The sequence below is a fragment of the Mastomys coucha genome, unplaced genomic scaffold (assembly GCF_008632895.1).
Source record: "Mastomys coucha isolate ucsf_1 unplaced genomic scaffold, UCSF_Mcou_1 pScaffold22, whole genome shotgun sequence".
Lineage (NCBI taxonomy): Eukaryota > Metazoa > Chordata > Mammalia > Rodentia > Muridae > Mastomys > Mastomys coucha.
The window spans coordinates 91,314,051-91,329,323 of NW_022196905.1; the positions used below are offsets into that span (position 1 = coordinate 91,314,051).

The window sequence follows — 15,273 nt, forward strand, 5'->3', positions numbered from 1 at the left end:
AAGAAATAAATTAATAAAGGAATTTCACTGTGAAAGCAACAGAAACCACTCTGCTCATCTTCTGCCCCTGCTTCTATGCTGTTTCCCATGGCCAACATAGGTCAGGAAGGACAGAATTATCCTGTGTCTGCACCTGCAGGTCAGGTGAGGAGTCTAGGAGCCGTTAAGGCAGGGCCTGAGAGTGCTAACAGAAATCAAAGGAAAGAATTGTGGTTCAGTGCAGTTCCCTACGGAAAGTCCCAATCCTGCTGCCCCTGGAGAGCAGGGGTTACTTATTAAATCATTTGCTTTTTTCTCAGGCTTTAATCTTTCACTAATAAGAGCACTGGACAAAGTTCATCAAGATTTATTGCCATATCCAAATGTTTAGCTAACAGGTCATATGACGTGAGAGCCATCCCCAGTAGTCTGTTTCCACAGATAAAGATAATAAAAATGTACAACTTGCATGTTTTTAGCAAATGAAAATTGAGTTGCCTCTTCATATCTAAACAAAACCACTGCTATATAACTGAATAAAGTAATGTGACAGTTAAATTATTTTGTTATGATAATTTATTGCTATTTTAGAATCATCTCCTCTGAGTTATTTTATTGAATTGAAACAGATCAGTGGATCTTACCTACAGATTCAATTTCTGGAGAGCCTGACTTCCCCTTATCCTCTGAAAGCCAGCCTTCAGATACCATCTTTGATCCAGGAAAAAAACATGAGGTTGCTGAGAGGCGATCAGTTTGTGTTTATTAAACAGATATCAAGAGGGAGAAAAACAGCTTCCATGAACAGCAAACTCCATGGGGTTTGGTGAGCAATGTTCTTCCCCTACTTTGGGGATATGGTGCAGTTCAGAAAAATTCATTCCTATCTGTGATTTCTACCTTTGAAACTTGACCTCCAAGAGCAGTGGTTCTCAACCTTTCTAATGTTGCAACCCTTTAATACAGTTCCTCGTGTTGTGGTGACCCCTTGAGTTGTGAAATTCTTTTTGTTGCTATTTCACAACTGTAATTTTGCTACTGCTATCAATCATAACATAAATGCCTAATACACGGAATATCTAATATGCAACCCCTGTGAAAGGGTCATTCAACACCTCCCAAGGGGGGGTTGCAACCCACAGGTTGAGAACTTCTATGAGTGTTTGTTTATAACTCGTGTCTTCTCATCACACCCTTGGCTGTCCTGACTTAGTAAGCTGCAAACCTACATTCACAGTCTCTACTTCTGACATTCTTCATACCCCTCCCTGGCTTTTTTTTTTTTAATCTTAACTTACAACACTTACCAATTTCTAAGATACTGGCTGAATAAGTTGTAAAATTATGTTTTGTCTCTTTGTCAGTATCCTCCTGTCAGTCAGTTTTCCTCGCCTGGATGACACATATTGTGTTGAGCAGAAGTCAAAGAAAGAAGGTCAACGTGGGGCTGGCTCCCTTAGAACATCTCACAAATGGGGTGTTGCTTACATTATAATAAACCATTTGCCAGGCCTGTCTTAGGCTATTGATGACCCTTGTGAGAACTGGCACACATGTAATTACCACTTAGCTCCTTGTGACCTTCTCTGATACACCTCCTTGGACAACCGGAGCAAATCCAGTGTCAGTAAGAGCAAGAAAGGCCAGGGGGACTTTGCTAAAGGCTGAGAGGGGTTGAATGCTTCCATCTAACCATGAAGGGTTGGGGGTGGGTGTTGGACTAAGACCTGGACAAGCAAAGGAGATGTCTAGATCAGTCATGGAGGTGACTGAGTAAAACTCTTGCCTACTATCTACTGAGTGACAAATGCCAATAAGCTTTCCTTTAAAAATATATAATAAGGTGTATAGCAAATATAATTTTGGATCTACTGAAAGCCAAATTGGACTTGTGACATATCTCTCCTTTCTAAACAGTTTGATTTGCAAACCTGATTACATTTAAAGACAAACACTGAGAAATGTGGAAATACTGAGACATTAGTGAGGTGGAGACACTACTAAGTCCTGAATGACACTTAATATCAAACTCACTCATTGAGTTCATTAAACGGAGTTCTCCCAGCAGCCCCAGTGAATGGGTCTACTTCACAGTTCTAGCATCTATAACTCAGTGAACATCATGAAAGAATGAGAAAATAGACTGTAAGAGCCAGAGTCCCAGGAAGCCTTCTCTGAAACAGCCTATAGCATTTTGAATATGCTTGGCCCAAGGAGTGGCACTATTAGGAGGTATGGCCCTGTTGGAATAGGCGTGGCCTTGTTGGAGGAAATGTATCACTGTGGGTCTTTGAGACCCTCCTCCTAGCCATGAGGGAGACAGTCTTCTCTTGTTTACCTTCTGAACAAGATATAGAACTCTCAGCTATTCCAGGGCCGTGCCTGCTTGGACACTGCCTTGCTTTCTGCCTTAACCATAGTGGACTGAACCTCTGAAACTGTAAGACAGCCCCAATTAGATGTTGTCCTTTATAAGAGTTGCTTTGGTCATCGTGTATCTTCATAGAAATGAAACCTTAACTAAGACACAGTCTCTCCTAGAAATGGCTGCATTATCTAGAGCAGGAGAATAACAATATCAACAGACAAGTCAATGTGGGAGGAGAAGGTTTTCACAGGGTCTCATCCCTAAACAAAGAACTACAGCAACTCATTACTCTGAAAGAAAGAGGATTAGCATTTCCCATGGATGAACCCTCTTTCTAGTCCAATGCAGAGTGGAGAGCCCTGAAATCACATACACACAAGCGCTAAAAACAGATTCAAGGAGTTGTATCTGTATATATTTATGTACACATGCATGCACACAAAGAGAAAGACAGACAGAGAGAGAGACAGGGACACACACACACACACACACACACACAGAGAGAGAGAGAGAGAGAGAGAGAGAGAGAGAGAGAGAGAGAGAGAGAGAGAGATTTGTGTACATAGTGATTAGAATCAAATAACAAAGTCAATCAAGTTGAAACTGGAAAGAACAAGAGAAGGTGAAAAGAAAAAAGGAAGAAAAGAAAATAATGATCTATTTCAGTTAAAAATACTTCTTTTTTAAAAGGAGGAATATTTTTTCTTTATTCTTTTCCCACCTTTTATTAAGCATAGATTCTTTTCTCATACCATATAATCAAATGCAATTTTCCCTTCCTCAATCCCTCCCAGTTCTTACCCTTCTTCTCTCCCATCTCTGTCACTCATTAGAAAAGATCCTGCTCCTTAAGAGATAATAACAAAACATAACACAGTAGAATAGTAAGATAAAACAAAAACCACCATTTTGAAGTTGGACAAGACAAGCCAACAGAAAAATAAAATACCCCCAAGGCACAAGAGTCAGAGACCTTCTTAGTCATGCATTCGAGGGTCCCATAAAGGTACTAAACTGGAAGCTGAAGTATGTATTCAGAGAACCTGGTGTAGAACCATGGAGGCCCTGTGCTTGTTGTTTTAGTCTCTGCAAGTTCATATGAGCTTTGCACAGTTAAAAACATTTCTTTTTGAAACAGAGTTCCCCCAAAAAGAAAGAGGGGTTGAACTCATAAAATGTTAGGCTACACCATGAGCTATGCCATTTAGCTATGTGTCACTTAAGAAAGATTCAATAGTATAGTATAGATTTAATAGTATAATAGTTACAGAAGTGATGCAATATACTTATTATCTTAAGTGAAAATGGCAGCTCCTCTTTTAAAAACCTCCCCTCCTCTGAGGAGAAAGGAAGGGGAATATGGAGGAGGGAAAGGGAGAGGGAGAGCCTGGAGGAAATGAGGGAGAGAAGGCTTCCATCAGGATGAAAAGTAAATGAACAAATTAGTTAATTTTAAAAAACATAATTCCAGAGAACCAAATAACCCTATTAAAAATGAAGTATAGAGCTAAACGAAGAATTCCCAGCTGAGGTATATTGAATGGCTGAGAAGCACATAAAGAAATGTTCAACATCCTTAGTCATCAGGGAAATGCAAATCAAAACAACCCTGAGATTCCACCTCACACCAGTCAGAATGGCTAAGATCAAAAACTCAGGTGACAGTAAGTAGATGCTGGCAAGATTGTGGAGAAAGAGAAACACTTCTTCATTGCTGGTGGGATTGCAAGCTGCTACAACCACTCTGGATATTAGTTTGGCAGTTCCTCAGGAAATTAGACATAGTACAACCTGAGGACCCAGCAACACCACTCCTGGGCATATACTCAGAAGATGCTCCAACATGTAATAAGGACACATGCTCCACCATGTTCATAGCAGCCTCATTTATAATAGCAAGAAACTGGAAATAACCCAGATGTCCCTCAACAGAGGAATAGATACAGAAAATGTGGTACATTTACACAATGGAGTACTACTCACCTATTAAAAACAATGAATTTATGAAATTCTTAGGCAAATGGATGGATCTGGAGAATATCATCCTGAGTGAGGTAACCCAGTCACAAAAGATCACACATGGTATGCACTCTCCAATAAGTAGATATTAGCCCAGAAGCTCAGAATACCCAAGATACAATCCACAAACCACAAGAAACTCAAGAAGAAGGAAGACCAAAGTGTGGATACTTTAATCCTTCTTAGAAAAAGGCACAAAATACTCATTGAAGGAGTTGCAAAGACAAACTATGGAGCAGAGACTGAAGGAAGGACAATCCAGGGACTGCCTCACCCAGGAATCCTTCCTATATTCAATCACTAAACCCAGACACTATTGTGGATGTCAGCAAGTACTGTCTGACAGGAGCCTGATACAGCTGTCTCCTGAGAGGCTCTGCCAGTGCCTGACTAATACAGAAGTAGAGGCTCACAGCCATCCATTGGACTGAGCACAGGGTCCCCAATGAAGGAACTAGAGAAAGGACTCAAGGAGCTAAAGGGATTTGCAGCCCCTTAGAAGGAACAACAATATGAACTAACCATTACCCTCAGAACTCCCAGGGACTAAACCACCAACCAAAGAGTACACATGGTGGGACTAATGGCTCCAGCTGCATATGTAGCAGAGGATGGCCTAGTCAGTCATCAATGGGAGGAGAAGCCCTAGGTCTTGTGAAGGATCTATGCCCCAGTGTATGGGAATGCCAGGGACAGGAAGCAGGAGAAGGTGAGTTGGTGAGCAGGGGGAGGGGGAAGGGAATAGGTTTTTTTTTTTTTTTGAGGGGAAACGGAGAAAGGGGATATCATTTGAAATGTAAATAAAGAAAATATCTAATTAAAAAAAAAACTAACAAGCGCTACCACTGCATCTCTTCATTCCTGTAGATCATAAGCTTCAGGGCAAGGGTCAGGGTAGGGTTTCATGATGCATTTGAACTTTATATACTATATAGATTAGCTAGAAGCAACACCTTAGTTTTTAAATAACTGTTTCTAAGTGGGTGAATCTTATCTTTTAGTCATTTGGCGAAATGAATTAGATAGAAACAAGAAATAGAAGAAACTTAAGCTAAGATGTAGCTTAGTTGGTTAAAGTGTGCACCACCCAACCACAAGAACCCAAGTTCAATCCTCAGAACCCTTGGTAAAGGAAAGCCAGATGTGGTACCCTCTGACAACTTCTGTCCTAGGGAAACAGCAATGGTTCCATCTCTAGGGCTCAGCAGTCAGCCAGCTTAGCCTGATGGACAAGTACCAGGCCAGTAAGAGGCCTGTCTGAAAAATAAGGTGGATGACATTTCTGAGGAATGGCACAGTAAGACCCTCATCCATGCCCACATGTGTGCACACCCCACACACACATGCATGTACTCCATGCACATGTACAGTAAATGAAGTTCCCAAGCATTCTAGAACCCAGGAAACAATTATCTATAAAACATGCACTGTAAACTCAATGCTTTCTGGGCTCAGAAGTTTAGTAGGAAAAGTACAAAAATAAAATATGATTTAGAGCAAACTTTAATACTGTATTTTCAACTTTAAAAAGTCCTTAAAAAGTAAAAAAAAAAAAAGTCTTTACTTAAAAAGTAAAGAGTATAACATGAAACAAATGGGCAGATTTAATTCTGAATATACACAGTGAAGCCATTTTTATTGATGCCAGTTTTAGAGTTCTATGAATAAGTTATTGTGATAAAAGGAACTATGGAATAGATATTGAATACAATCCAACTAAATGTAGCAGATGAGACATTTAGGACAAACTGTATTGGGATAACAAGTAGAGAACTTTAAAATATGGTTCTTGAAGTTGGAAATTGATAATAGCAATAATAATTAGTACAGCTAGATGATAAGTCTCTTATTAAAAAGCCAAAAGAAAATAAAAGGGTCCAGTGAGTTCCTGGCCAATTGAATTAAAAAAAAATCATACACACATACAGAGAGAGAGACAGAGACAGAGACAGACAGACAGACAGACAGACAGACAGACAGACAGACACCGAGGGAGAGAGAGAGAGAGAGACAGGGAGACAGGGACAGACAAAGGGAGAGAGGAGAAACAGACAGACAGACAGATGGACAGACAGAGACAAAGACACACAGAGACAGGGAGAGATAGAGAAAGACAGAGGGAGAAGGAGAGAGAAAGAGAGAAAGACAAAGGGAGAAAGAGAGAACAAGAGAGACAGACAGAGACCGAGAGAGAGAGAGAAGGAGAGGGGAAGGGAGAGAGAGAGAGAATGCTACTTTTAACTGTTCAAATACCATGAGTAAAGACAAGACCAAAACAGTGCTCAGAGAGGAGACACAGATCAGCAGAGGTACCATGCAGCAGACATCCCACTGCAAACCAGAAACTAGGAGACAAAGAAATGCCCAAAATTCCCAGAAAAAGTAAGCTTATCTTCAAATTCTAGAGTCCAATGTCATAGAATGAAATAGTTTCCCAAATCTACCTCCCACTCATTCTTCCTTAGGGAGAGGTTGGCTGACACGGAAGGCAGTGGTTGAACTAAGCAGAAAAAGAGCTTCCTGAGAGCAGCAGCTCTGACTACAGAGAGAGACTGTACATTTCAGGAGACATCTGAATAACAAGACAAGAGAGAAACCAGAACGAATTTGAGACAGAGGGAGTGCTCCAGGCCAGATCCCTGAATGGACTATTAACATAGATGCCATGAACAGAAACATTTCAATATCATAATGGATGTATGGAGAATAATGAGAGAATCAACAACAGTGGCATTACCTGATATTTATTGACCTGGGTCTTATAACTGCATGGAGAATCACAAAACTGAAAAATAATATAAAGTATCAATTATTAAATCTAAAGGAAATTCTATTCCAAGAGAAAAATGATTCTATGTGCATAATGCATCGACAGTTACTAATATAAACATCATATTAATAAGATAAATAAATATGAATGTGAAGATAAATAAATATAAATGTGAAGCTAAGCTAGCTATTGTCAGTGACTTAGTTGGGAAATGGCATGGAGGATTACAGGATGGGATTTTTAAGAGGGTCCTCATTTGCCACACTGAGTGTTGAAGGGTAATGTTGAAATGCATCATTCAAGGTAACAATACTGTCTCTAAATATGATACAACATCCAAAGGCAAGAGGTAAGTAATGAAGTGTTAATTCATAGCATAGGGCTGTGGCTGCAGAAAAGCAACTAGACTGTTGCTTTTTTTTTGAAAATTATAAAGACTTTCTAAAACCTCCAAACTATCATTTTATTTAAACTATTTAATAAGATAACTCTATTGCCAGATAAATGAAGGACAGACAAACCAATACGTTCAAAGGCATGCTGTCACAGAAAATATTCACCCAGACCTTTTCGTTCCATGGCCTATGACAAGGCATGCTTGCCAGCTTGAAACATGTAAACATTTCCACTTTGATTGATTTGAGCTATCAACAAGGCCACACTGAACACTACTGAACTGAGAACAAACAAAACATAATTCACCACTGTACAGTATTTCCAGAATTCAGACACAGTAAACGTAGATGACTTTGTGACCCTAGACAATGTTAGAGTGTAGAGAAATACTTAGAAATATTTCAGGTTGAGTATCAATGAGTTTTTTTTTTAATGACATTCTCGTTAGCTGGTGTAGCTTAACCTTTAAGTAGCTGTTTAAAACAGAAAATTTCAGGGAATTAGCAATCATCATTCTTGAATCATGGGTGAGTCAGATCTTCACTATATGAGTGACAACTGACATCAACCTTCCCAGCACTTATATGAGGAGGGGTGAGTGTTGGACGGAAGCATATAGGAGTTGGGAGGAGCAGAGGAAGCCCTGAGGGACTGTGTAATGAGCAGATTATGTGTAATGAGAGAATATGTGTTGTTTGACATGGACATAACCACATCAAGGACCAAGGCCTCGGACTCATGGGAAATTAGTAAAGGCTTTCCCCAGAGCAAGCTCAGAATGCCAAAGCTTTCCTCTGTCCCAAGTATGAGTGTTTACAAAGGACTGACTAGCACATGCCAAAATAGCAACTGCAGCTTTCTCATCTGGGACGTTCACAGCTTAAAACAGCTCACCTAGAGAAACCTCCTCCCAAGAGTAGCTAACAGTAAGCACACTGAGTTTCCAGCTATGCCATAGTTGGTTTGGCTCTCTCAGAACACATAAAGCCCACTATGTTAGTCAGGGTTTCTATTCCTGCACAAACATCATGACCAAGAAGCCAGTTGGGGAGGAAAGGGTTTATTCAACTTACACTTCCACATGGCTTTTCATCACCAAAGGAAGTCAGGACTGGAACTCAAGCAGGTCAGGAGGCAGGAGCTGATGTAAAGGCCATGGATGGATGTTCCTTACTGGCTTGCTTCCCCTGGCTTGTTAAGCTTGCTCTCTTATAGAACCCAGGACTACCAGCCCAGGGATGGCACCACCCACACGGGGCCCTACCACCCTTGATCACTAATTGAGAAAATGCCTTACACTTGGATCTCATGGAGGCATTTCCTCAAAGGATATCCTTTCTCTATAATAACTCCAGCTTGTGTCAAGTTGACACACAAAACCAGCCAGTACACCCACCTATCCCTAGCTTGCCTCTTTGTGTGTCTGTCCTTTTTTATTTCCTTTCTACCCAAGTCAGTTTCCAAAGACCAAGCCATGCTGGAAAGAACAATGTAACTTACAGGAATAATTAAGTGCCCTAGAAGCAAATGCTGAAATTAATACTTAGAAATTTAGAGTTTGGGTGATGTATTTTCTTGCTTAGTTGGTAAGTTTTGTTTTACAGTGTTGCTATTGGTTTGGGGTTTTTTGTTTGTTTGTTTGGTTGGTTGGTTGGTTTTGGTTTTTCAAGACAGGGTTTCTCTGTGTAGGCCTGGCTGTCCTGAAACTCACTCTGTAGACAAGGCTGGCCTCAAACTCAGAAATCTGCCTGTCTCTGCCTCCCAAGTGCTGGGATTAAAGACATGTGCCACTGTCATTATGAGTCTGGGCTGGCTTCCAACTCATTATGTAGCTCAGGATTGCCTTGAATTCCTAAGGACCCTTCTTCCTTGGGCTCCAGAGTGCTGGGGTTGCAAATGTGTTCCATCATGCTTCGCTCAGCACTGAAATTTGAAGACAGGGATACCCACAATGACAGTCATCCTATGTGATGAGTATAGTCAAAGGCTGATGCAAATTCCCTTATAAAAAGCACCAGTGGTGGTGGAGATTGTTGTTATTATTTTTAATACTGTTTTGGATACACACACCAAAACTCACTGGAATGTTTTATAATGTAATATCCTTTTCAAGTCTAAAGACATTGTCAATAATCACCAGTACCTATAAATGCAGGCCTAAGGTTGTAGTTACATTTTTTTTTTTTGTCTGCTGAGATTATCCTGGTAGAATTAAGATCTTCAAACAAATTGCAAATATTTGAGGGTATATCGTGTGTTCAGGTCTTCTCCCTTTTTTTTTTCTTTTTGGCATGTATTAGTATGTATGTGTGTGTGCTATAGATGTGTAGTGCGTGCATATGAGTGCATGCATGGACAACCTTGAAGAGGTCAGGATAGAACATGGACTTTCTTACTTAGTTGCTCCTCAGTCTTGTAACTGTGAGGTAGGCTCTGTCGCTGAACTGGAAGCTTGCTGTTTGGACTTGGCTGGCTGACCAGTGAGCTCTTGAAATCGCTGTACCTCAATGTGAGTGTTACAGGCACAAGCAGTCTTGACTGGCTTATTAGAGGGAGACTGGGGATTTGAACTTTGGTCCTTTTGCTTGCAGAGCAAGAGTTCTAACCCACTGACCCATCTCCATAGCTTTACTGTTTATCTCCATCCCATTTTTATTGTTTTCTAACCTTCCTTGTTTCAGCACAGTGTTTGAATCTAGGATGAATGTATCACTCAGTTTGCCAGTCACCCACGTTTTTCTCTTCTAGTGAAGTGTGCCCTCTTTGAAGGGGAAGTTTTCATCTCGTCCATGTTTTATGCCAGTGTCTGCTTCCTATTAACCCTTCACTAAATATTAGTTCACTTAGAATGAAGAGCTATCTGGTATACACTTATTGAATTAAATTAATTAGATTGGATCAGAATTTAATTTGATGTCACGGTGAGCAAACTCCTAAAACAGCTATCAAATAGGCAAGGCTTTGGATCATTAAGCAATATAATGCACACAAGATGGATTCAAATCTCATCTGCCTCTCTCCTACAAGTTCCAGAACTTCAACAAGAACATAATCTCTATGTGCCTCAGTTTCCCTATCAAAAGAATCAGGTTATACAATAATATTATTAGTAACAAATCCATAGAAAGTACTTAGAATAATACTTGCCATATATGGAGCTCTGTAAGTACTTACCATATATACTGTTGCCCTTTGTTCTATAGAGAAATCTAATTTGTGGTCACTGATAGGATCGACCTATCACAATGAAGCATGTCAGTCACAATCTTTTCAGATTGTCATAGCATCCCCTCTAGATGTAAAACATGACTTGTTCAACTAAATCAGGGTTGAGCATTATGGGGTTATTGAATGTTAGTTTTGTCTTACACCACAACTTGCCTTGATGACTTGGTATGTCAGAGAAGAAATATGCAATTCCTCACATTATCTCATTGGATCTTCATGCCAAATCATGGAGTTGACAAATTTCATTTGTTCCTCAAAGAAAAAAAATGATCTATGGGATCAAAACGCTCAAGCATAAAAAGCAAGATATTAGCTCTTTAGGCATTTAGGATCAAAGACTTTTCAGTTGTCAAGAGTGGCCTCTCACATGTCCTGTGATCTTCTATCTCACTCCTTCTTATCAAGATTTCTCTTGAGATAAGCTGCTTAGGAACAACATATGTGCATGTGCATTCTTAACTCTCACTTGTATACCAGGAACATTTTAAAATACTTTTCAATTGAGACTCAGTGAGTCCATGGCTGCCTTAGTAAATAGAATATGATGAAGGACATTCTTTCTATGACTCTCATGAATGGCTTGCCTCCTCCAACCCCATCCATTTGCAGCACTCTCTAACTGTTATGAACTGTTATGAACTGAAATATCAGAAGAAGGCCTTAGCAATGAGATACCAAATAAACTCTCTGGTCACCAATTCCAGTTGAAGTCATACTTACGTTATCCTAGCCCAGGGGCCACGCATGTGAATGGAGGATGCTCAACCACGAAACTCATGCCTGATATATATCTATTAGGATTGAAACATTTAGCATAAATTAGACAGGAAGTCATTAAATTTAAAAGTCATTGGGAAGAAAAACCATGAAATGCTAACAGTGGGTGTGGGAACTGTCCCTGACTTGACTCTTTGGCTTACTTGTGGGCCCTTTTCCTCCTGGTGGGTTGTCCAGCCTTGATGTGATGATATGTGCCTGGTCTTATGGTAGCTTGGAGATTGTTATGCTGTGTTTGGTAGATGTCCCTGGGAGACGTGGTGTATCTAGAGGAGACGGGAGGTATGGGGTGGGGAGAAGCTGGAAGGAAGGGAGGGAAGAGAAACTGTGGCCAGGATGTAATATATGAGAGAAGAATTTTAAAATTACAAATAACAATAAGTAAATAAGTAAAACAAAAAAAAACTGAAAAATCTTGTATGAAGAGGTATATAAAACCAAAGTTACACAGTAGACTCAAAATACACACATCCACACACACACACACACACACAATCTTCTCTTTCCCTTTTGTAAACGTAAGTGTGTGAGAAATGGCCTTCAGATTCACTTTATTTGGAAAGGGATTGAAAGCAAAGCAAGTGCCTTCTAACAGCCTGGCCCATCATTTTCTCTTCCTACACTGGCCTCATCCAGAGGAATCCAACACTTGATCCCAATCTACAAAGGCTCTAACGAGCCACAACAGAACGTTGGTGTCACTGAGAAAAGATTTTTTTTCTCCTTCTTCAATACTGATAATGACTTCAGCTATATCCAGTGGCCAGGAATTGAAATACAGGCCCCTGAAATGCTTCCAGACACTGTTGGGTTCAGCATGCAACTTGGGAGCTCAATATCATCCAAAGAGGGGAGAGTTGCTTAAAACATAAAAGTCAGTACATGTTACAGATGCCTGGATTGAAATTTTTTTAATCTGTATAATTGTAACCAAAATGATAAGTATTACCAGTTAACCAAGAAATACCCTACAACAGATTCCTCATGAAAGCTTGGCAGAGTGAGGATGCCCTAGACAACAAATGACTTAGACACAGACCTGTTTTCAGAGAATATAAGTTTATCATAGCCTCTTACAGAAACATTCTCGAAGCCCCATTCAGTACAACATTCCCTCCAGAGAGCAGAGCAGGACCATCTTTGAATATAGTGATGTGGTGGAAAACCACATACCTCTTAAGGATGTTGTACAGCCACCATCAACTCAGACTTTCCAGGAAGCAGGCTGGTTCGCTGGTCATAAACACTCATGAAATCATCGGGAGAGGAGTAAGAGAGCCTTGACTTCCAAGAGGGTGAATGCTGCTTCCATACCCGGGGCTCAGAGCACAGCAGCGCAGACCTGAAGAACATTGCTCATGTGATTCACGGGGCAAGATCCAGAAGCTTCTGAGGTTAGGCAAGGATTCCTAGACATTGGTCACCTGAGCTGGGTCCCACAATTCCTCCCCCAAGCCCTGGGAGTTCTATGTTTTCTCTTTAAAGAGTATCACTGGAGCTTTTATGAGGATGTCCCCAAGAGTCCTCACAGCCATGGTGTTCATCAGAGCTGGAGATGGAGCAGCGTCTTCCTAATCCTAGCATGGGTTGTCACTTTCTTCCTAATTCTCTGCTTCTGTGGTTTTTGTCTGCTCTCTCAAGCTGTGCTCAGCACCCCCAAAATATAGACTCTGGCAATTTCCGTCATTAACTGTATGTGAGATACAGCTGGGTACAGGAAGAAGTGTAGATTTTCAAATCTAAGAGGGAAAAAAAAACCTCTCCTACTGGGTAAGAAAGAAAAAGATCACGATTTTGGAAGAATCACTCTTGTGGGGGGGTCAATAAAATCAAATGTTTATTGAGTGCCAGTTACATGCTAAGTACTAGTCATAGCACTTGGGACACATCAGAGAATAACACAAGGAACCCTGACCTAGTGGAATATACAGGTTACAGTGTATTACCACTTTAACCTATGCACTGCTTATGACCTTTGGAACGTCACTGTGCCTCTGCACAATTGGAGAATAAGCAGGCTGGCTCAGTGGACATTGAGCCCAGTGTACTGTAGATAGCAAACAGAACACCTGCCCTAACCTACCACACAGACAACAGAGAGGGCTCAAGAATGATCTTTAATAATCAAGTACAGTGTGACGAAGGGAGAGAAGGCCGAGCCACACTGGTTGCTGGCTTTGGGATCTTCTGCTGCTGTGGCCTCCTGGGCCAGGTCCTTGTCCTTTTCTATAGTTCCAGAACAGTCTCCTTTGCTGTCTCTTTGGCCTCCATTGATGTCCCTACAAGGTTTTAGAAGAGGCCTCATCACATAGTTTGGCCAACATGTACACAAAGCCCTTCATTGTCTTGGTCACATTGCTTCTGAAGAAGCCAAGACCAAATTCCTGGGTGCCTCTGGAGACATCAAATAAGCTAGAGGAGACCCAGGTTTGCCAAGGGATTTTGGTCCAACAGCTGTCATTAGAGTTCACACAGTAAATGCAGTGTTTCTGCACAACCACCAGCAGGGTGTGGTTGCTGTTTCAGGTGAAACTGGCCATGGTCTAAGTCTGTGGGTCTTCAATGGAGTCTTCCAGGATGTGGTTCAAGTGAGCAATGTTGACAGCCACTCTGCCCAACGTGGCATCATTGGTCATGTTGGTCATGATCAGGAGTCTCTGGGACAGAGTTTTCTGGTCAAGGGTCACCTCAGGTGCACCACGTCTTCACTTATGGCATAGTTGATATAGGGATTCAGGTACCATTGCCAGGAGGCAGTGAATGATTGGTTTCAGGAACTTGGGAGTACTCTCTAGCCCAAGAAATGTTTCACTGTCATGCAGGCCAGATAGGTTAAGCTCCTATATTGCATTGGGGCATGGAGCCTGGAGGGATCTGGCTCACCAGGCTCACAGCTAAGCCACCCATGTGCCCTACCCAGGTTACTACTACTGCCATGAAGGGCTATGAATTTTTTCCCAAAGATTATTTAGCACTATTTAAACTATCAGATATGAAAGGATAAGAAAAACCATAGACTAAAAATATGACATAAATATATTTTTGTAATTCATATTATCAAAATTTTATGATCCTTACAATTTCTTGACATTTGCTGGTGTTTCCATTGCCTGTTTGACCTGATACACCCTCATAGTACACATGACAGAACAAAATAATTAAGATGTAGCTACATGCTGTACTTCTTATTCATAGCACTCCACTAAAATCCAAATGCCATGAACTAAAACGTAAGGTTCTTGTCATTCATGGCTGTGAAATAAGTGATTCATACAAATATAAGTGCAAAAATAATAAACACACATGTGTGAAAGGAAACATTCACCAGGGGTGGTCTTCACAGCGACCTGTAGTTTTTGAGGTTATGGATATTTAACATTCATTATGAAATAGTTATAATTCTGTGATAAAAGAACATTCACCCAGTGAAGGAATTCTGAAAGTTTCATATTTTCCTGGTGTTGTTGGCAAAGATAAGTAGACACAAGAACACCTTACTAGTGAGAAGAGAATGGAACAGAGGACATATCATTGTCGGAGTATGCGTGGCAGGCTGACAGCTGACAGCGGTCATTTAAAGCATCCTTCCACATGTCATTTGACCTCACTGGATCCTGACAACAAACTTGGAAGAAGCCTGTTCTTTCTATGTTACAAGCACCAGCTCCTAGAAGCTGAACAAATTCCCCAAAGAGAACCATAACTCCAAAATACACACACACACACACACACACAC

General features: G+C 40.8%; 1 pseudogene; it reads right to left on the minus strand.

Annotated features, from left to right (window-relative positions):
* Nucleotides 1-13,641: 13,641 nt before the first annotated feature.
* LOC116104600 lies at nt 13,642-14,355 on the minus strand (annotated as a pseudogene).
* Between the last annotated feature and the right edge of the window lie 918 nt (nt 14,356-15,273).